We start from the raw sequence: 24,024 nt of genomic DNA, 5'->3' as shown, positions 1-24,024 counted from the left end.
ACTACTACTACTACTACTACTACTCTCTCTCTCTCTCTCTCTCTCTCTCTCTCTCTCTCTCTCTCTCTCTCTCTCTCTCTCTCTCTCTATCTGGGAATGTGTAGGGTTTATTGCGTCATATGCTCCAACACATACATCCAGCAAATAAGAATAGATTAAAATGGATTGAAATTTTTTCTATCCGAATGCATATTTTAAATAGTCAATATTTTTTTTAATTTAATTGGATTCAATTGAATTTAATTAGATTCAATTGGATTGAAAAACTGCTTTTCTTATTCAAAATTTTAAATTGAACACTAACTTCATAATGCACAGAAAAAGCTAATATTATTTTTAGATTGAAAGGCATGGAGAAAGGCATATGCTCCATGCAATTCCTATAAATGAATAAAAATGCAATCAGGATTGAAAAATATTTATTTCAATATTCGTGAATCAATTTCTAAAAATCGGAATCCATTTCAATTCATTTCAATCCATTCTTTACTGATCACATAGGATATTAGTTTTCTGCCAGACCACTTGAAGCTCGACGATTATCCTCCGTTTCCATCATTCAACACAGAGCTCGCACTTCTCTTTGTATATGTATTGTTCTGTGGAATACTTTGCTTGCAATGCATAAACGAACGACAAACTGCGCTGCAATTGCTTTGCAGGATATCTTACTGTTCATAATACTGCTACCTATAATAGCCGATATTACTAAAAATGAATTTTAAAATATTAAAAAATGAAAAGAACAATTTGTCGAAATCGATCCTACTAAAGTGAAAATAATGTAACATAAGATATATAGTGGAAAAGATAAAATTGTTAATTTGTATTGGTGATCAGATTAATCTAAAAATCACACTTTTTGAATGTAGTTTGAAAATATCAACATATATATATATATATATATATATATAAGATTTATAAACTTTTTATAAATAAATTTTATAATATTTTGGCCTTTATGTAATATTTCTAGATTTTTCATTTAAGCCTAATTTCATAATTTCATTAATTCTTAAACGAGATTCAATTTAATTTTCATCTATCATCAGTATAAGATGAGGAATAGATTGAACTTCGATTAAGGCCGATATTCATAGCCAGATTTTATATTCAAGACATTTTAAGTACGATCTTAAGAAGTTGCGAACCAATTAGAGGGCTGCATTAGCATTTTAAGACATTTCTTAAGACAGTGTTGAAATAAGAATCGACTATGAATACCGACCTTAAGAGTTAATTATGAGTTCTGAAACTGACGTCTTATTTTGCACAGATGAGCACATATGAATAATTTCGCATGAAAATGACAATTTCTCGATTGTAATTGATCGATTGTATACGGAATTGCTACTTCCGTATGCGATATTTGTTCAAGAATAGTTCCCTAGGCCTTAATTTTCAATCAGCTCAGTTTTTCCAGATTTTCTATTGGAAGATATGATCCGTTACGAGCAGCTATTCATGCAGAGGTCCATTGGTAATTTAGGGTATCATTCATGAAGCTTTATTCTAGGAAGTGAAACGTGAAAATTTTTATTATTGAAGTTAATGGAGAAACTTTTCACTTTCCTAGAGAAAAAAATTCATGATTGATACCTACTTGCTGCAAATTCCCTGAGAAATTTTCCTATAGGTTTGTCTAATTATGGTTTGTCTAATTATGGGTACCCGTGGTAGATTTGACTAATGATCCATGAGAGGAGGCTCTTATCTTGTAAATCCCCTTGGGTTTTTTCATGTGTTCCTATAGAGGACTATATATAGACTTATAAGATAGACGGAGCATTCATACGAGAGAAGCTGAAGACAACATTAAAGGACAGCTCTATTCCAAATATAATTGTTTTTCTCTTTTACAATGAGCGGTGAGAAGCCAATCAGCTTGATCGTAAGGTCACAACTCTCGAACGTCTATCTTCGTTGCTTTCGGCCACTTCCCGATTTGCCGGGACTAATCAATTCACCATTAGAAAAGAACTATTCCGCGATTATTTCTTTCTCTTTCTATCAAGTCTTCAACTTGTCTCGTATGAATGCTCCGTCTATCTTATAAGTCTATGAGGATTATAAGATTCTGGTTGTATTCCATAAAGAAATTTAAAGGAAATATATTAGGTGTACAACTTTGCTTCCACCGTTTTCCTATAGATGGCTTTAGCGGTAAGTGGTGGAAATAAATAGATCATAGACGTCATACAATAAACTTTGGCATCTGTCAACATAACCCCATAGAAACATTAATCGATTTGTGTCTGCATCATAAAGTTATTCTCGATTGAAAATGTCAGTTTACGAGCCAAATTCTTGTCATTTGCGGGAGGTTTTAATTTTTTGCTTCAATATGAAGAAATCTGCGGCTGAGGCTCATCGAATGCTCTCAAATACTTATGGTGAGGCCGCTATTAGTGAAAGAACATGTCGTGAGTGGTTTCAACGCTTCAAGAACGATGATTTTGACGTCCAAGTCATGCTCTGTATTTGGTGGAACCAGCTCGGTGTAGTGTATTATGAACTGTTAAAACCGACTGAAACAATCACAGGCGATCGGTATCGAACGCAATTGATGCGTTTGAGCCGAGCATTGAAAGACAAACGGCTGCAATACAACGAGAGACACGATAAAGTGATTTTGCAGCATGACAATGCTCGACCCCATGTTGCGAAAGTGGTCAAGACATACTTGGAAACGTTGAAATGGGAAGTCCTACCCCACCCGCCGTATTCTCCAGACGTTGCTCCCTCTCACTTGTTTCGATCAATGGCACACGGCCTGGCTGATCAGCATTTCCGATCTTATGAAGAAGTAAAAAATTGGATCGATTCGTTGATAGCCTCAAAAGATGACCAGTTTTTTCGACATGGGATTCGTACGCTACCCGAAAGATGAGAGAAAGTAGTGGCCAGCGATGGACAATACTTTGACAATCATAAATGTATAACCAGTTTTTCACAATAAAGCCTCGAATTTCGGAAAAAAAACGGCGGAAGCAAAGTTATATACCTAATATATATATAGGAAATAACATAGGAAATTTTTGTACAAGATTTTACATAAAAATCTATGGCATCCAGTCCATGAAAAGAGGCTCCTATAAGATAAATATGGGAAAAAGAATGATGTGCACGTTGATGTAATCCTAAATGATATACAGTATGTTCCGTATTTAGGACTATTTTCATGTGCAGATAAAGTAGTGTGCAGTTAAACTGAGTCGAAAAGTCCTATCATTTTGTAATTTTCACAATAATTAGTTTCTAAAAATTATCGAATAAGCGGGTAAAATTGACGCATAAGACAACTTTAAGATATTTTTCAGAGTTCTTTATGATATATTTTAAAGATGTTTTTCAAAAAACTCTTAAAGATATCTTAAAGTTGTCTAATGCGTCACGATTGTAAATATTCTGCTTATTAGGTAATAATTGCAAAAATTGCAAAATGATAGAGGACCTTACGGTTCAATTTAATCCGCTCTATCTGCACACAAAAATAGTTCTAAATATTTTGAGATATCCTGTAGTCTCAAAATAGTCACAAATATTCTGAGACATCTTGTATTGTCCCTATAATTTACATATTAGAGTGTACACAAAATATAACAGTAGCCGACTGATGTAATTCCATGTAAAAATCTAAGATAATTTTTTTCCATAACTCCAAGAATTGAAAGTCACGTGATAAACAAGGTATGATTTTGGTGACTCAAAAAAGTCAAGAATATATATTTTCTTTATGGCAGTCAAGATTTTTTTTTATCCGACGTGGAATGTATCTCATTTAACTATTATCGGCTGATGTTTTTAGGAGTTACGAATTATTTTCTTCAAATTGATAGGTATCCATAGGAAGAGATGTCTTATGGGGACTAAATACTTATAGATATTATACTTTGACTATAGAAACATATAGATGGACATAGGACAGAGGAGATGTGCATACGTCATCCTATAGTAGCTTATAAGCATTTTCAGTCTCCATGGCATCTTTTCTTTGTCTTATGTACGTCTACATGTTACTGTACTCAAACTATCCTAGTTATGGGACATCTGTCCATATTCTTGTGAGTACCTCTATTATCCTATTTACATTCCTTTGAATGTCCTACGTACACCTATGCATGCTGCGCCAATCCTATGAGTAATTACATCTATCGAATTTTGCAGTCCTCTATAGAAATCTATAAAAAAATCCATGGGAATTTGCAGGAGGGGCAAGTCATGTAATTAGCAGATGAGAAAGCAATGAATGCGCTATCCACTGCATAAACTGCACTCTATGAACCCTGCTTCCGAGGTGGGTTGAAAGAGTAACGTCGCGGAACTAAATTTGAATAACATACAACAGATTCGACGTATATAAGTTGTATAACAATCTAAAAATCTATAATATAAAATCTATGCGTATAAATAATAAATAATGACGGTAAAGGTTGATAATATCCCGGTCAACTCAAATTTTGATAAAAATAAATTCAATCTATATGTTTTCGCGTAAAAAATGAAGATTCCACAAAAATGCGTTGCTCTATTCCACGAATCAAAATATTAAATGTAAAGTTAACGACTATTGAGATTAGGAAATTTGTTACAATCATGAATACTCTAATGCAAGCATGCGCTGCAGGTCACAATTATTTTCTATTTTAAAACAAGTTTTCTGCTCTAAAACACATTCACTACCTTGAAACAAATTCTCTGCTCTAAAACATAAATTCACTACTGTAAAAACAAATTTACTGCTTTCAAAACACAAAAAATATAAGAAAATATAAGAAAATAATTTGTGTTTTTAAAGTAGTAAAGTTGTTTTTTTTAAGCAATGAATTTGTTTATAAAGCAGAAGATTTGTTTATTAGAGAATAGTTTGTAGTTTCCCAGAAAAAAATGTTTTATATATAACTATATAAAATTATATAAAAATATATATAATTTTATATAAATGTATATAAATAGATATATTTTATATATAATTGTATATAATTATATATAAAATTATATATATGATTATATAAAATTAAATATAAATAAGATATATCCGTATACAAATATATAAAATTATAAATAATTTTATTTAATTTTATATAATTATATATAAAATATTTTTTCCCGGGTTAACATTTATACCTGTAAACAATTGACAACAGAAAAAAATATCAGGATATTCCTCTCGATCTCAGATCTGAATATCGATTATATAAATTTTCACGAAACTTTCATTTTTTTTTCACTTTTTGTATCAATGTCATGTGAAAAGTTTCACTTTCAAACGATATCAGACTTAGTGATTATGTAAGAAAATTATGAGAAAGTGAAATCGATGTAAGGAAGTTACGAGAAAGTGAGATCATAAGGCGAATTTAAATTCCTTTTACGAAAAAATTTACGATTAAATTTACGAAAGTTTAACAAGTGTTCACGAGTATATGTACATACAGGCAGAAATGGTATCCCCTGGCATTCGGTGCATAGCATTACACACTTTTTATTCATTTATAGGAATTGCATGGAGCATATCTCTATGCCTTTCAATTTAAAAATAATATTAGCTTTTTCTGTGCATTACGAATAGTGTTTAATTTAAAATTTTGTGATAGGAAATGCAGTTTTTCAATTCAATTGCATCCAATTGAATCTAATTGAATTCAATTGAATCCAAAAAAAGTATTCGCTATTTAAAATACGCATTCAGATAGAAAAAAATTTTAATCGATTTTAATTCTCGTTTAATTCTCTCCATTCTCGTTTGCTGGAATAGCACAAACCTTAAATTGTTCTGGATTGGGGCCGGAGAAATCTTCATCATGAATGGAAAGAGGTTATTTTTTAACCTGTTTCATAAATTTCTATTTTTTTATTATTTAATTCTCATTTTTAAATTTTCATGTGATCTTTATACATTTCATATTTTTATCTTTTACTTATATATTTAATTTAACATCACGCAAAAGTTTTCTTATATATAAATTTTCTTATATATAAATTTTCTTATATATGCAAAGTTTTGCCTATCAACTGCATGCTCTTCCTCTTCGTTCGCACCATTTACAGCGACCACGCAATATCCATTTCAAATATATATTTCAAATAGATATTCAAATATATTTGATATTTGTCGAAAGCGAGAGAGTTTTAGTACAATCTAATGTAGAAACAGAAAACAGACCAAAAGATCGAAAACAAGCTACTTTATATCCATTTATTAAAAAATAACTAGATTTTCATATTTTAGGCATTTCATTATTTAAATTTCTCGTGAACTATTTCACATTTTATAGCAACCAAAAGTTATTTAATCGCTTATTCATTCACGTGAATTTGTTTCACTTTTTGTGTATTCATTCCTAGGGAAAACTTATCATAATTGATATCCTCTTCTCTCCTCCGATTTGGTAGACTTTCTGCCACACAGCCTTGACGCTATTGGTATCTTTATTGTATCTACATCTAATAAATTTCTTACATACTTTTAACTTTTTTTATATGAATTAAAGTTTATATCCAGCATTTCTTTAAAATATACGCTATAACTACGTAAATGCGGCTTCGGCGTTGTCATCCAAATTATAAATTTTGAGAAATGTTACAAATTTTTCATAATGTATTATATAATGAATTCGTTAATTAAAATAATATTAATTAAAATAATATTATATCATGATTTGAATGAGGTATCCGCCCAGGCCAAGTGATCTTTTGAGACTCTCTAATTTTTTTGTGTTCTAAATTTGTTCGATTCGAGTAACTTACTCAGACTTATTTTTTCTCCCACTACCTCGGGTTTTTTAGAGTTAATAGAGTTTTGGAACGCACCCCAGCCAGAGAGAATCGAGGGAGAGTAGACTCACCTGGAAGTCGCCATTTTTAGTGCACTGTTAAAGTGAATAGAAGTAGAGTCCTAAGGTTTGTTCGCGTCGCACGCTGCAACATGCCCAACACGTTCACATCACGGGAACCAATATGGCGATTAGATGTTCGCGTCGCATTAGAACATACTCCATGGATCAATTAAGAGCACACTCCATTTGCCTCAACTCAGAAGGTGATACGGGGCATGTTACACATGCGTAATGGTTGAAAATGTTCTGTATTGTATTACGTCCGCACCAGCATTTTTCCCTTTCCATCGCTGACTATACCGCCAGTGTCTCGTAATACCGCTCACGCATGAGAAGCGATCCAAGCGACGCAGCGGCGCTATATGAGAATGCTGCCTTAAGAATCATCCCTCCTCGATTGCGTAACCGACACGTGGGAGTAGGGGAGAAGAACGCTACCCTTTGCGGAAGGAAGCTTCCCTCGCTCTCTTTGCATCCGGATCTGCAACCGAGTGGTCAAAGTGTTGTGGCTAGCTCTTGTTGCTAGCACTTTGATCGCTTGAAACCACTTGTTTCTTTTATCCAATTTCAAGTCTTGAATCTTAACAATCCACATTTCCATTCATTTGTGCTTTACTAAATCTACACTTTCACATTCTTGAAATCTTGGGGCAGTTCGTAATATCTCATTAATCGTACTATTCTTAAGTTACTTTAGCATAATTCTAGAATATATAATAAACGCGTATGCTTTTGAGCTCGCTACAAGTGAATTTAATTAAACACGATTAATTAACTCTTTCCATCTCGCGTTCATTCTTGGATTAATTCGAGATCGCATGTGGTAGTATTTTAATAATCAACCACGTGTTCTATGAGAAATTACCCGATATTAAACTCAGTTATTTTGTAATTAATCATCTCGTAGTGATAGTTAGTAACAGCTAATGAGCTTTATTTTATAACTATGCGGGCAAGAATTGTAAGGAGTTAACTCTCATTAATAATAAATTTACACACGAATTGTAAATACCAGAACGTAATTTACGTCTCTCTCCTCGCCGTATTCCCTCGACTTGTGCGCGATAAACGAATTGCGAGTAAAGCAAACCAACTGCCACGGGACTTGAGAGATCATAAAGAATCTCCAAGACATGCTGTTGTTGGATAGGAGTTTCGAGGCATCAGGAGCTTTGAGTCACATCGCTGGTCTCAAGGAACCACAAGGATGAAAATAAAACAACCTAATGCATCGGTCCATAACCGCGGGGTTTAGCATTTTCGGCCACGCGGAGTTCGGGCCGTCGCCATATTGGACGCGCCAGCGTCATCTCATCACGCCATCTCGCGACGCGTCTCTACTCTGTGTGACCAGTGACGGCGTGTAACCACAGATTCGAACACACCGCGCTACAACATCCGAATATGATGAGCTATGTGCCCTGGTGCCGAAACGCGTAACGTGTGGGGTATAGAATAGTCAATCCGTAATATCTTAACGCAGGAATAATTAAATAAGATTAGCCTAGAACGATAATTTTTATTATGTATCATATGTTCGTTGACATTGAATGTTACATAAATACGTTCTCTTTATTATCACTGATGAATACTTTATAAATCGAAACGTTTGAAATTTTTAGCATTATACGAATGTATTATAATAAAAGACGAATTTTATTAGTTGACTACATTTGCTCGTTTTTTAAAAAAAACTTTGACATTTTATTTATAACTTTTATATTTATTAAAAACACATTTATTTTGTATAAAAAATATCAAATAATCAAGGTAACTTTTCAAATAATCGAGGTAACCACTTCGAGTGGTCTCACGAATTAGGCTAGGTGACATGCTCATTTGTCCTAAATCCGTTCCTCACTGAACATTGAAGCGCATGAATGCAATTGCTCCAACCGCCATCTTACTTGTGATCCAAATGCTCTCTGGATTAATTTGGAGCACGAACAAACCTTTAGAGAACTTTACAGGAAGAGAATGACAAACTGCATCACGTGACCCGGTTTCTTCTGATTGGATCTGGTAATCGAGTTCCAGTGCCATGGTGGGGGTATGCCATTTAAATTAGATGACTGCAATACGCTATTGTTATCTTGTGCTGCAATTTCCTTCTTGATTGATAAGGTCTTTGTAAGTAATACATATTATTAATTTTGAAATATGTATCTTCCTCTATTGTACATATATACGTGAAATAAAGCTATGAATTTTTACATTTCAGATATCTGAATGAGGATTTGTGCATATTGTAAAATGTCAAGTGTAGTGCTCCAAGATGCACAAACTCTAATAAAGAAGGACATTGCTGCACAACATTTGGGATCCAGGATCCAAACTCGAGACAAAAATGGATTGATGCTATCGGAATTCTTGATTGGAATCTTCAAAATCAGCTTTACTGTACGAGGTTGGTATCGAAGCATACAACCGTTTTATAATGTAACTCTCGTAAACAACCAACCAACATAATGGTGTATGGTATCTATACAACAAAAATAACATCAATGTTATAATTTTTCACTCAATATTAATATATTAATTCAATGGGAGTGTATATAACAATTATATAGTTGCATGACAAATTCTAATATATTGATGATGTTAATGATAGTTGGTGGAACAGATATTTTTTTCTAATGTGTACCTTTTATTTTTTAGGTTCATTTCTATTCATCAGAATTATATCGCGTAGCACAAAACTTATAAGGAAAAATGCCATATCAAGTTTGTTTTGCAAATATGAATTTGTAATGAATTTGTAAAATTAGAAAGAAGAAAAAAATTGAAACATGTTATTATGTTCGTAATGATTATTGCAGAAAAAACTGCCTGTGGACATAAAAGTGTTAGAGCAATCAGCTAATAAAATCTATTGTTGATGAACTCTTACAAACCTATGATGTAATGCAAATTAATTACAAAATATTATATAAGAAAATAAAGTTTTAAAAGAAAGATTTCATTGTTTACAGGATGATTTGATACATATAAAGTCCTTTATATTTGATATGTAATGCATTAATTGCTTGATCAGGATAATTAATTTTACAATTATATAAATTCTGTAAGACGTCTATTTTAAGAGATAAAAATTTTAATGTTACTTCTGATCATGATATACTATTTATATGACATACTATTTATATAGAACTTATTATAGCTACTTAAGATTTCAAAAGTGAAAGTTTGATTATGTATATATTTTTAATATTAAAGTGATTTGATAATAAAAATAAAATTTGCAGCAAAATAATTACGTTTGATTTTTTCATAAGAAACATAAAAGATTAATTACGAACATCATAAAAAATATATATTCATAAAGAAAAATATAAGAAATTTATAATAAATGTTGTGTAATATACTTTATTAAAGATTTATGTTGAATAAATTTTCTAATAAAAACAGAAAAATATTGATAATTCAATCAAATTCAATAAAATGACAATCAATAATAGATTATAGAATAATTCTAAACAAATTCAAATATAGAATAACTCTAAACAAATAAAAATAAAAGATACTGCAAACAATCAAAAATATTACTGACATTATTTGTCATTTTAAATTTAACATGCATAAAAATGTGGTATTACAAAATAACTATAATACCTACAAAATAATAGTTTTGTTTTAATTTTAAAAATAAGTTTTTTCTCCAATCAGTTTTTATGCATAATTTTTCTGTTTGAAGTTAGCTAATATTCTTGCTCCCATAGTCTTACTTCCAAAAGCTGTATTTATTCTTGTTCATTTTTTTCTACACTCAGAGTTACCGATAGTTGCTTTACGTGCATTAACACAAATCAAGATATTAACTTGTCTTTAACATAATGACAAGTGCTTAAAGGGAGATGTCTCAAAATATAAAGATATTAAACTGTCATTCAGGGACTTATCTAAAAGTAATAATTTGAATTTGGCTTTTCATACATAATTTTTCCTGCCCCTTCAAGAATATGGAACATTTCTTTACTAATTTTTATTTGAGCTCCAGAAGTATAATCTGAAATAGCTACAAAGGTAGATAAAGAGAAAGATGTGAACGTTAAATCAGAATTATCTTGCAATTTCAGATAACAATCTTCACATTTAATGAAATTCTCAATTTGAAAACAACATATCCACACATTCTATAAAATATTTGTTGTACAGTCTCTGACATAGGCAATCATTTAATTTAGGGAAATTGCAATGTTTGTACAGTTTCTTCTTTTTCATTTAATTTAGAAGTATATTCAAAAGGGAAGGTATTTCAGCATATGTACAATTGGAGGTAGGTATTGCATGATTTCCTACTACACATCTGTCTTAGTCTGTATTTGAATTGAAGAGCTGTTGGCTTGAGACATCTTCTACGTATGTTTGAAAAACCACTTTCCAAACTATCTTGACTTGCTCGACCTAGAAAAAAGAAAAGAAACTTTTCCTCGTTTAAAAGACGATCTTGTAATTGAATCATTGATTTCGTGATATTACATGAGTCTGAGATGGTTTCCGTAAACCACATCCGACTTTTATATTTTCAAAAACATACTAGTTTTAGAAGTTCTATTGTATTATTATATTTTTCAAGGTTAACGAAAACTGAAAACAAGGTAAAGATTTCTTCCGATCATTATATCAAATCTCTAACTTTCTCTAATCAATCTAATAAACCAGGCTATTTTTTCCATTTGTGGAAGTGGTGTCCATCATCTTTTTGGACTAGAAATGTTAACGCAAATGCAGTGGAATGATTTATAACTCTAATAAAATTTGTGATTTTACCGAAATGGTTTGGTCTTAATACTGTTTTGCTTAATTTAGGCGCAAGTTTTAACTTCATGCAATTTTGAGATTAATATGAATATAACCACTCAATATGACCCATATCAACAACATTACTAGGTAAATTATATAATTCTATAACATCCTGTGGCAAGCAAATAAATTGATTTTCCATAGCTATTTCTTTCAAATTTTTAAAACATGAACAGGATTTGGAATCAACTGTAACATGATCTCTAGATCGCAAGGATGTGTTACCATATCTGCCTTTGTAATTTTAAATCCTAATTTCAGCAATCCTTTATTTTTCATATCACAAATTAAAACAATTACTTTTAAACCTGATGAATTGAACATTTTTGAAGTATTTTTAAAATAATCTCTTTAGTTGCATTATTTACTGAATAAGATGGAGTAAAGAGATAAGCTATATACTGCTTCCAATGAAAACCAAGACCAAACAATTGGAAAAGTAAAGCTTTATATGTATTGCCAGACAATGTCACATTTCCAATATATGCCTTTGTACTTGTATCAAAATCGATCTGTTCTTTAATTGCCATTTCATCAAATACTAATCCACAAATTTTCCATGTACGTGGAATATGAGAAACGATCAACTGCAGATATTTAAAAATATCTTTAAATATTTCTGGTAAATATTTCAATTTTTAATATCTTTAAATATTTCAAATTTAATGTGCTGTATCTTATTTCTTAGAGTTCTCAAAGAAGAAAATGGAACAACAAGTTTAAGTATCTGATTGTAACCTATATATATGATCTACATGCAAAATACAAGTTCAATTCTTTTTCGATTGTTTTATCTGACCACTTGGAACTTTTTGTAATACCGTATACAATTGCTCTTTGTTACAATTGATCTTTATTAAGAACTGTATTGATTATACCAATATTTCCTTCTATATATATATTTTTAAGTTATTAACTTTACTTTTTAGGATATCTTTTTCCTTTTCAGCCATTTTTAATTTTTCTTTTAGTATTTCATATTCTTTTGGACTAAGTAAATTCTCCGTAGACAATATTTGGTTTGCAATAATTTCATATTCTTCTGGATCTAAATAAATTCTCTGTAGACAATATTTGGTTTGCAGTTCATCACATTCTGATGATATACGTATGTCTAGATTAGAATTTGATATGTAATTTTCCTCATCAGAGAATGTCTTCAATTTATATTAATGGGTTTCATTACATAATGTGCAGTATGGACATACATTTTACGTAACTTTCTTTTTTTGGAAAGTAAATCATAATTATATTCTTGTTTTTCAATTCATTTAAATACTGTTCTCTTTTGCAATTCTTGTTTTCTTGCTCCTCAGAATTTTCTGTAGCAGTATACGAATGATCACTTCTTAAATCTGCCTTTTTGTGAAGAAAAAATTCAATTGATTCATTACATCGCTGTTTGAATTTCTGTAAGAGATTTCCTTTTCATAGGTTTCCTTTTCATAGGTTGTTGACATTCGCAAAACAAACTTGGTATGGCACTTTTCTTTATAAGTTTTTTGTTACCAATGTGATATAATTCTGATGAATGGAAATGAACCTAAAAAAATAAGAGGAAACAGTTAGAGAAAAATATTTGTCCTACCAACTATCATTAACGTAACATCAATATGTTAGAATTTGTCACGCAACTACGTAATCATTACATACACTCACATTATATTGAATTTAATATATTGATAGTGAGTGAGAAATTATAACATTGATGTTATTTTCGTTGGTGTTTACGGGAGTTACATTATAAAACATTTACATGCACGCTTTGGTACCAATCTCACACAGTAATACTGATTTTGAAGGTTTCCAATCAGGAATTCTAGCAGCATTAATCCATTTTTGTCTCAAATTTGGATCTTGGACAAATGTTGTGCAGCAATATTCGTCTTTATTAAAGTTTGCGCATTTGGGAGTGCATCCAGCAGGCATTTTGTAATATGCACAAATTCTGATATCCAAAATGTAAAAATTCGTAGTTTTATAAAGGACATAATATTTATAATTCATAATAATTCTTGTTAAAACATGTATCTCAATAGAGACATAATATTTATAATTCATAATAATTCTTGTTAAAACATGTATCTCAAGTACTGTTATAATAGAAGACGTATTTTTATTGGAATCATAGTTTATTTATTTCATGTATATATGTATAATAGAGGAAGGTACCTACTTCCAAGATTAATAATATGTATTATTTACAAAGACCTTACCAATTGAGAAGGAAATTGCAGCACAAGGTAACAAGTGTATTGTTTTTGCAGTCAGCTAACTTAAACGACATACCCTCATGGCTTTGGAGCTCAATTACCAAGTTCAATCAAAGAAGACCGGGTCATATAATGCAGTTTGCCATTCTCTCTCTGTGAGGCTCTCTAATCTGAATGTTGCAGTAGTAGGCGATAATGTAGCCAAGAAAAAATAGAATATTAAAAATGTAGGTATTCGCGTCCATTATTTTTATTCCTTCTCCCACTCCTTGCTCTGTCCTCATTCCATCACTGAGGCGAGTTATGGTCATTACAGGTTATGATTTGTATTTGCTGCTTGAAATTTATAGCTTCTTTCATTCCATTTTTGCTCTCAAAATCAGTTGAATAACTATCGTAATATTAGTGCAGGACTTGAAGAATGTCTGACGTTTTAGGTTATTTCTAGATAAAGTGCCAAATATGTATGTCAATTTTAAAAAAAGGAAAAATTGAAATTTCTCTGCGAGACAGTGTAATGATGTTTATTCACAAGTCATGTATTTATTTTACAGCAAGTTGTCGATGAATATCCGCAGGAAATTCAAATAATCGAATACTTTTTTCTGATCTATTGATACAGTTTATCGCAATGCAACAAAGCATTTTATAAATTTTTTTGCCATCTTTAATATATATTTCAGTTTTTTTATATCCTTTTTTTCATCTCTTAATCTTTTGGTAAAATTTCGAAGTGCGGAAATACATAAATAGGAAGCAACAAGGAAGCTACAAGATTTTCAACTTAGAAACTGTAATCTATAACAATCATAATGACCATAACCTTTGCAGTTCAGCGGCAAAGTGAGAACAGAGTAAGGAAAGGAGTAAAAATGTGAATATGCGAATACTCATTTTGTGATTAAGGGTTTTGGTAAGGCACTATAAAGTGTTTAATCATAAAAAGCATAAAAAGTTTAATCACAAAATGCAACCGCGCACTATCGCCTTCTGAAGAAGTAGATGTTAACTACATAATAATATCCACCTTTTTGTTCCTGAAATAAATCGCTGAAATCGTTGAAATCTTTATTAATTTAATAGATTTTAGTTATTTTAGTAATTTCAATTATCTATTTCCATCAAGAGCACTGCAAAAAGGTAGATATTGTTGTGTAATTAATGTCCATTTCTTTAGAGGGCGGTAGTGCTCGGCATTTTGCGATTATAGATTGTGGGCCGTTATGGCCGCAATACAGACTCTTGCATAATGCATAATGCATAAGGGAATCAACCAATCGAAATTCTTTTCGAAAATGGAAAGGAAGGGAAAATTTTGATTAGTTGATTCGCTTATGCACTATGCGTTATGCAAAAGTTTGTGCTGCGGCCTTTATGTTCTCTCTCAGAGTGCGATTACATGTAACGCGGTACAGAAACTAACTAGGTGATTATAAGAACCGCAAATTCACGTTATTAAGCACTTTTTAATAAAATTAATTAATTTAAATACAATTATTAAGTAAATCCATTGAAAAAATAAGAGTATTAATGAAATGTGCATAGAAATAAGTTATTGGGTGTTCAAAAAGTCATTGCGTTTTTTCCAATAGATGATGTCCACGTTTATTTGTATGCGAGTGTGACATGAATGTCAAATGTTTACGTGCGTTTTGTTGTTGACACTCAACCTAAAAACTAAAAAAAAGTTAACGCGATTCAGTCGAGTTTTGTGCTTGCAATTGTGATTCGAACATAGAGAATTTTGAAGAGCATATTCGCTATATTCTGTTTTATTATCTTCAAAAAAGGGAAGAAAGCAACTGAAGCAAGGGAAAAGTTGCGTCGAGTTTACGGCAGAAATGTTGTTAAAAAACGCCAGTGCCAGAACTGGTTTGCCCGATTCCGTGATGGTGATTTTTCAGTCAAAGACGCTCATCGCTCCGGTAGGCCTTCCAAGATTGACAACGAAATGAAAGCATTGGTGCAAGCAAATAAATATTCAACGGTTCGGGAGCTTGCTACCGCTATAAAAGTGTCCGTTGGAAGTGTTCATAGCCATTTGAAATAGGCTTCGTAAAGAAGCTCGATGTTTGGGTATCGCATGAGTTGAAAGAAATTCATCTGACGAATGAGCGTTTGCGATCAATTCATCAAACGCGAAGAAAACGATCCGTTCTTGAAGCGTATGATCACGAGCGACGAAAAATAGATTGTTTACATCAATGTCAGCCGAAAAAGAAATTGGAGTAGGCGAGGTGAAGCATCGGAAAGACAAGCAAAGGCGGAGATCCATCAAAAGAAGGTAATGCTATCAATGTGGTGGGATTGAAAGGGACCAGTCTTCTATGAGCTTCCAAAGAACAAAACGATTAATTCCGATGTCTACTGTGAACAGCTGCAGAAATTAAGTGATGCCATCGCACAGAAACGTCCCGAGCTAATCAATCGTAAGGGTGTGATGTTTCACCACAATGCGAGACCACACACAAGTTTGGTCATTCGGCAAAAATTGTTGCAACATGATTGGGATGTGTTACCACATCCACCGTATAGCCCAGACTTTGCATCATCAGATTTCCATCTCTTTCGTTCCTTGCAAAACTCCTTGAATGGTAAAACGTTTGCTTCTGAAGACCTCATTAAACAGCACCTAGACAAGTTTCTCGCAGAGAAGGATGGGAAGTTTTATGAACATGGCATTATGAAGTTGTCTGGGAGATGGCAGAAGGTCATAGAATAAAACCAATATATCATTGATTAATGTTCATTACGTATATTAAATAAATACACTTGAAAATCAAATGAAAAAAAACGCAATGACTTTTTAAACAACCCAATATAATATATTAAAAAAAATTCATATTAAAGTTTATTTGTTACTAGCCCGTGCCGCTTACCGCGCTACTGTAATAGAAGAGAAAAAAAGCAAGCGGCACGGTTTGCGCGGTCCCTATAGTTATATCTAGTTTCTGTACCGCGTACCGCGCTACATGTAATCGCACCCTCAGATTTTCTTTCCGACTTAACCATTCTAGTAATGTTGCAAGATTTTGGCTCCATGATACGCGGTTATTCAAAACTTCAGCCTCTTTCGCTGCAGTTTTTGCAATTTTCAACACAGCAACCAGACATTTTCGACAGAATAACAGATTTTTCTTCTTCTAAATCTCTGTATGGATCGACCTTTTAACAGAGAATTAGAATAGCACTTCGATGCCATTTTGATCCCAAATATTAATTCAGTGAATTTTCTCATCACGGTACTTTATTAAGCTAGTGATTTTAAAGTCGCCCTATGTGGTATGCAGTCTAAGTGCATATGGAATGCGCTCTAAGCTTGTGTTTTCTAGTGACAATTACATATTACTAATCGCAGCAGCTATAAATGAGGACGCTGAGTGGTCGGCACTTTTACTTTTTTTTATTTAATACAACACGGAAACAGCTACATTTAGTCCAAAGACAAAAGCTTGAGTAAGCGCTATTGATGTATTCTTCCAGATCTAAAATGCTGATGATCTAAAAGAATATACCTGTAGCGAGTATTCACTCAACTTGAGTTCGCTGAACGCAGCCATAAGGTTTGTTCGCGTCGCATACTCCAATGCTTCAACATATTCTCATTATAGTTCCTACTCACTTTAATAAGCGCATTTGAATGAGTAGGATCTACGGATGGAGAAAGTAAGAGCATGTTGGAGCATGCCACGCAAACAAACCTATAGAGAATTGGACTACGCGACAAGAGACTGCGCATTATGTATTATGGAATACAGTTTCTGATAGATTGAAATTCTTATTCTCTCTGTTCCCTGTTTTCTATTCCTTTTATTGTGCGCAGCTCCTAAAGGCTTAAATATAATAGGCAACAGGGAATAACAAGTTGTCTAATCAGAGTCCTGTTGCCTGTGCCTATTGTGTTTAAGTCTTAACTCTATCCGAAACGGATCTCGACCATGCACAGCGTACACGTTCTGTTCCAATTGAATCGTGCACAATGCTATATTTTGTGCAAGTATATTTTGTGCACTCCTGTGTACAGTTGCAACACCTTTTTTTCGATGGGTTTCGAAATGCAGCTTACACATCGAGCGATTAATTCTTATTCATGGATCCACAAATAAGAATCATTTGGTGAGTAGGTTGCATTGTGAAACTTATTGAAAAAAGTGCAACATTTCTGTGACTGGTTGTACGTTTGTGTCAAGATGTGTTAAGCAATTACTAGTTTACATCGTGCACCTGATACGGATACTAACTAGTAACTTTCTATTAAATTATCTTAAATTTTGCGTATTTGTAGATTATATTTAAAGACTGATGTAATTGATTAAATTGATATAATATGCATCAAAATGATTAATTAAATACACACATCATGTATAGGTTTACCTAGAAAGAAAGGAGACTCCATGTAATAAAAGTGAGCCGATTTTGCGTTTCGAATTAAATTTCGATTTTCAATACCTCGCACCTTTGTGGTCCTGCGCGTAGTGAATGCATCGTAGTTAGATTAGATACGATAGGAAGAAAGAAATCAGGAAAGAAAGTCTTTCTTTCTGAAAGAAACATTTTTATCTCCGATTTCCGAAAAAATTACGAATCTGAATGTTTAAAATAATTTTTGAAGACAAATAGGAAAACAATTGCAATGTCATTCTGAATCTGTGTAATGCCCAGTTGCAAAATAGGATGCAAGAAAGAAGGAAGAAATATGAGAACGAAATTGAATTCCTTTCATTTCAGCAATCCTGCACATATCGCTAATTAAGACAATACAAAGTTAGTACCCGCATCAAGTGCATGATATAAATTAGGCTAATCAGAAGTTGTGCCTGCTTTCACCAAACTCACCCTGTACCCTACTATCGTGGATCTCTAGTGACTGAGCGATTCCTTACTTTTTCCTAACTTGTGAGCTTTTCGGTAATTATAACTCATACTACATTTCGTTATTTTCAAAATGAAGTTTAAACATTTGTTCTAGAAAGTCAAATGTATGTTTGTGAATTTTTAGAAATTTTTTAAATTATTTTAAATAGGTAAAATGAGGCATCAAATTGAGCATTGTGTTCTAAGGATTAAATTTAGAACATATTGGAAGCAGCATAAGCCTACAATCCCTGTACGGCTGAAGCCGAGAAGACAAGGATAGAGATAGAATGCGTATAGTCAGCTTGCGCATGTTCCAGATTGATACGTAGGGAGGAGAGGTGAAATGTCGCCTTTTTTCACTGCTTTTCTTCACCCCGCAAATCCTCATGCGCATTGGTATGGAGCATATGCATTGCTGACTAGGCGCATTCTATTTCCATCTTTGTCAATCTTCTCGGCTTTCTCCATCCTTGACAATCGTTTCAGCTTCAACTATGCTCCTTTCAGTAGTATATGTTGAGGACTTAAATATCATTGACCTCTATTACATGGCACGCTTAATCGAGTTTAATAACATAGTTACGAAGTTGGCCAATCACAGCTGTTCCCACAGATTTATATAAATAGATCGACTCAATGTGATAGAAAGAGATGATAATTCCGAGATGTTTTAGTTCCCCTATACATATGTATCCTGTCTGTGAGTATCGTGTGAATTTATTCATGTAATTTATGTGTGAACGAGAGAACTCAAATATAGCCTTGTTTCGAGAGTTTAAATCGGGTCAAAATATAAGAACTACAATCGAGCAGTCCCCTGTCGTTCGACTGTAACAGGGGAATGCTCGACTGTAGTTGGTTCTTACATTCTTACCGGATCGGTAGAAACTAGGCCTATGTCGCTGCCCAGCGCTGTCTTCATGGAGGTGAAATTAACATGGAGGTGAGCTACCAGAAGTTTGTGGCTTCTTCAGAAGAATGGACTGATTTGTGATTGGCCATAACTGCAGATGTTATTAAACCCGAGAGGTTATTAAGGGTTCTGTGTAAATGTTTAGTGAATAAGCAGATATTGAAGACTTTTTGATTTAGTTTATAAAGAGTAGTTTGATAAGAAACAATAAAACTCTTGCATGGGGGTAGAGCGGACTAAACTGAGTTGAAAAGTTTTATTATTTTCAATAGTTAACAGATATCAATTACTAAAAATCATCAAACATCGGTTTTTAATCATTTTTTACTCAAGTACTATCAACTTAAAAAAAAACAGACAAGAGACAAAAATTGTTTATTTTCTTCTTATAGAGCTCTAGAAGAGCTCTAAGAATTTTTTCAGAATTTTTTATCAACTTCTTAATACTGCATTTTCTCATTGCTATTTTTACCAACATGAGAAAATGCGGTACTGAAAAATTCTCAGAATCCTATGAGAAGAAAATAAATAATTTTTGTCACTTGCTGTGTTAAGGTTTTTTATAAAGGATATTTTCATATTCTATTTGATTCATGAATTTATTTATGTTCTTGGATATGATCTAAGGTGATACTGTGCGTTCACAAACATATAAGCGGTCAATGTCTGTACTCTATCATATATTATTTTTTTTTATGGACTTGTTTGCGCGCGCCACGTTTTTTGATGCATGTCTCGACAAATAGGTTAAATTCATTTATTAACAAAATATATTTTGTTTTTGCAATCTGAGATAAAAACGGATTCTGAAGTATCTCATGTCTCATTTTTCTCTTTTCCTGTCTCATTTTTCTTCCTTCGTCATTTGGCGGATTGTACAAAATTTTAGTTTAACCTTACCAGGGTATGGGCCCAGACCATGCGGTATAAGTGACGAGGAGAAGCATACAGTGTATGAACTCAGTTTTTTTTCTGATAGAGAAAACAGCAGTTAACTAGGAGTGCATCAATAGAACTCAGGCACATAACCAAGTTCGACGGGACAAACTTCCTGGCATGGAAATTCCAGATGAGGGCAATCCTTGTAGCGAACGACATACTGAGCAGTGGAAGGATCTAAAACAAAGCCGAAATACAACATAGAAGAAAGCATGGATTCAGAGAGATGCAAAAGTAATGTTTATCCTTTTATCATCGATAGAAACGACGCAACTTGACTACTTAATCACGAATCATCGGCAGAAATGTGGCGAAAATTGCGTTCAATTCATGAATAGCAAAGTGAACAAGCTATTACTTATGATAAAATTTCACGAGTACAAGATGGCTGCAGGCGATTCAATTACGCAACATATCGCGAGAGAATAGAAAATATGGTGCGTCAATTAAGAGAGGAGAGGCACTCTCCGACGTTACGATAATGGTAGCCTGCCATCGAGATTCAATGCACTGGTCACAGCATGGGATAGTGTGGACTTTCAGAAGCAAACACAAATACAAGAATTAACATCACTTATTAAAGAAGAGATCAGGATGACAACAACTGAAGAATCAACAAGTGCACTGGCAGTTATAAATAAGAGTCACAAAACATGTCGATTCTTCAAGTAAGTCCCTTCAGGATAATCGGTATTCTTTAGAATGTTTTTCTGCCATAAAAAGGGGCATGCAGCCAGAAATTGTAGGAAAAAAAAGAGATTTGAAAAAAAAGCAATCTCAAAAGACAAAAAGACGAACATACAGCGAATATCAATGCTTTTATTGCAACGCGTAATTCATCTACGAACATGTCTAATCTGAGCGAGAGATCTATGCATGATATTCGGATAGCAAAGTATCCAAGCATATGACAGAAGGAATATTTTCAAAATTTAGTTGAAACCAGCAACGAATATATATCTCTCGATGACGGTGCGAAATAAAAGGCCATGGGACCATATTCATCAAAATGAATTTGAACATAGCATCACAACAAAACTGGAAGACGTTCTATACATGCCTCCGCTTAATAAAAATTTATTTTCAGTGGAAGCATATTTAAAAAGAGGTTATATTGTCATTTTTGAATGTGACGTTGTGAAAATAAGTCTAAACGTTCTCAAGATTGGGACAAGAAAAGACAACAATCTATTCCAGACTTTTCACACCGTTCTAAAGAATGAAAATTGCGCTGCCGTTGTTTCTGATCTGCAATTTTTGCATTGTGGCATGAGCGTCTCGGATGTGTCAACTGCAAGACTTTACATGAGATGAACAAGCAAGGTTTATTGGAACTGGGCAAAGTCCCTGAAAATTCCGATTTCATTTGCGAAGCCTATCAATATGGCAAGCAATACAGACTTCCGTTCAAGAAGAGCACCTAGGGATATGCAGCCTGGTGAGCTCATTCATTCAGATGTGGGCGAACCAATATCAACAATCGATTGAAGGATTTTCCAAAGATTCCAGATTTTATGTCAGCTGGATAGACGATGTCTCAGGTTTTAGATATATCGATTTTATAAGACATAAATCAGATGTTTTCGAAAAATTCCAGGAGTTCCATGCCATGATTAAAAATAAATTCGGTTGATCGATCAAGATTCTACTGATAGATAAAGAATATATCAACAACAATATGTCATACTATCTCACCAAACATAGAATTCAAGTGGAGACAACGGCACATATCGCAGCAGAATGGAAGATCAGAGAGAGACAACAGGACTGGAATCTGGACCAGATTCATGTTACATGCAAAGAATCTTTCTGCTTATCTTCTCGCTTATGGGCAGAAGCTATGAATACTGCTGTGTATATCTTGAACCGGACGCCGACTTCTCTCTCTACAAAAAGTACGTATGAAATCTGAATGGATAAAAGACCGGATCGAGCACATACAAGGATCTGAAGCCTTCACTCATATCCCTAAAGAACAAAGAGGCAAATGGGATAAGAAATCGAAGAAGCTAATATTCATTGGTTATCAACGAGAGTCATCAAACTACTGCATGTATCTGCATACAGGAAAGATAATCGTTTCACGTGATGTTAAATTCGATGAATCTCAAGACAAAAAGATCACATTGACTAGTGACAATATTACACTTCCATTAGGCAATGACTCGTTTCCAAATGATCCAAGAGTGAATGAGAGAAAAATTCGATAAATATCAAACTAATTTGATAGAACTGAAAAAACCAAGTACTTTCCAGGAAGCGATTTCTGGAACGGAAGCTGAAAAGTAGATCAGAGCAATCCAAGAAGAATTAAACGCACATGACAAAAACAAAACTTAAAGGCTAACATTTTTACTGAAAAGCAAATCAACAATACCATAGGTTGCAAATGAATGTTCAAGATCAAAGAAACATCACCAGAGAACAACCTGCGCTATAAGGGATTCTTTTTTTTGGCGCATCGATTATGCGCGAAAGGATTCACGCAGAAACCTGGTGTCGATTATCAGGAAATCTCCTCACTGGTAGTCCGGTACGAACCTTTCTAGTCAGAAATCTGGCGGCAGAACGAAATCTGGAGATAAAACAATTTGACGTGAAGATAGCGTTTCTGCACGGTGATCTTCACGAGGAAATTTATGATCTTTACGCTGGAAATCATGATTACATCAGAAGCCTTATATGTGGATGACGGTTTGCTGGCGGAATCAAGGAAGGCGCTCGATGGGGTCCTTGATGTTCTGAAAGATTCTTTTGAAATTACTGAAGGCAGCACAGAATCTTTTGCTGGGATACAGATACAGAACGTGATCGTAAAAAGAAACAATCTTTGTTCATCAACGACGCTATATCAAGCGCATTTTGATTCGGCATAATTCTTTATTTTGATTGACGCAAGATTTGTATATACGCAGTGATGCCAGATATGCCCCGCATTCGCGCATGCGCGTTTCCAGCTTAACGGGCAGTGCTGTAGTCGGTTAGGTTAGGTTAGGTTAGGTTAAATTAACGATGTGATGTCATGTGGACCACGAAGTTTGTGCGCCAAATCGAACCGGACAACAGGAGGAATCCTAAGAGGAAAATTATTTTAGGTAAAGTATTTTAGGTTAAAATGAATCGCAATGGAATCAGAAAAAAGGCTCACAAAAAAGATATGTATCCGAAAATTTAAAAGATCTTGGTTAGACGAAAATCTCTTTAAAGGTTGGTTGGCAGAAAATGACAACAAAGCTTGGTATACAATTTGTAATATTTCGCTTGCTGCCGATATAATTTATCAATACATACCGAATCAGCTTCTCATAGAGATAATGTAAATAATGTTAATGTAGAAAGCGATATCTCATTTGAAGAAACTTTCACATTCTGACGAGGTAAAATGAGTTGAAATTAAATTATCAGCTTTTTTCGCCGAACATATATCGTTTATAATATCGTTTTTTGTACAGTAGATTAT

General features: G+C 33.3%; 1 pseudogene; it reads right to left on the bottom strand.

Annotated features, from left to right (window-relative positions):
- Positions 1 to 12,801: 12,801 nt before the first annotated feature.
- On the bottom strand, positions 12,802 to 13,571 carry LOC105622090 (annotated as a pseudogene).
- Between the last annotated feature and the right edge of the window lie 10,453 nt (positions 13,572 to 24,024).

The sequence above is a fragment of the Atta cephalotes genome (assembly GCF_000143395.1).
Source record: "Atta cephalotes unplaced genomic scaffold scaffold00002, whole genome shotgun sequence".
NCBI classification, from domain to species: Eukaryota; Metazoa; Arthropoda; class Insecta; order Hymenoptera; family Formicidae; genus Atta; species Atta cephalotes.
The sequence above is the reverse complement of the archived record's forward strand: the minus strand, read 5'-3'. Positions and strand labels throughout refer to the sequence as shown.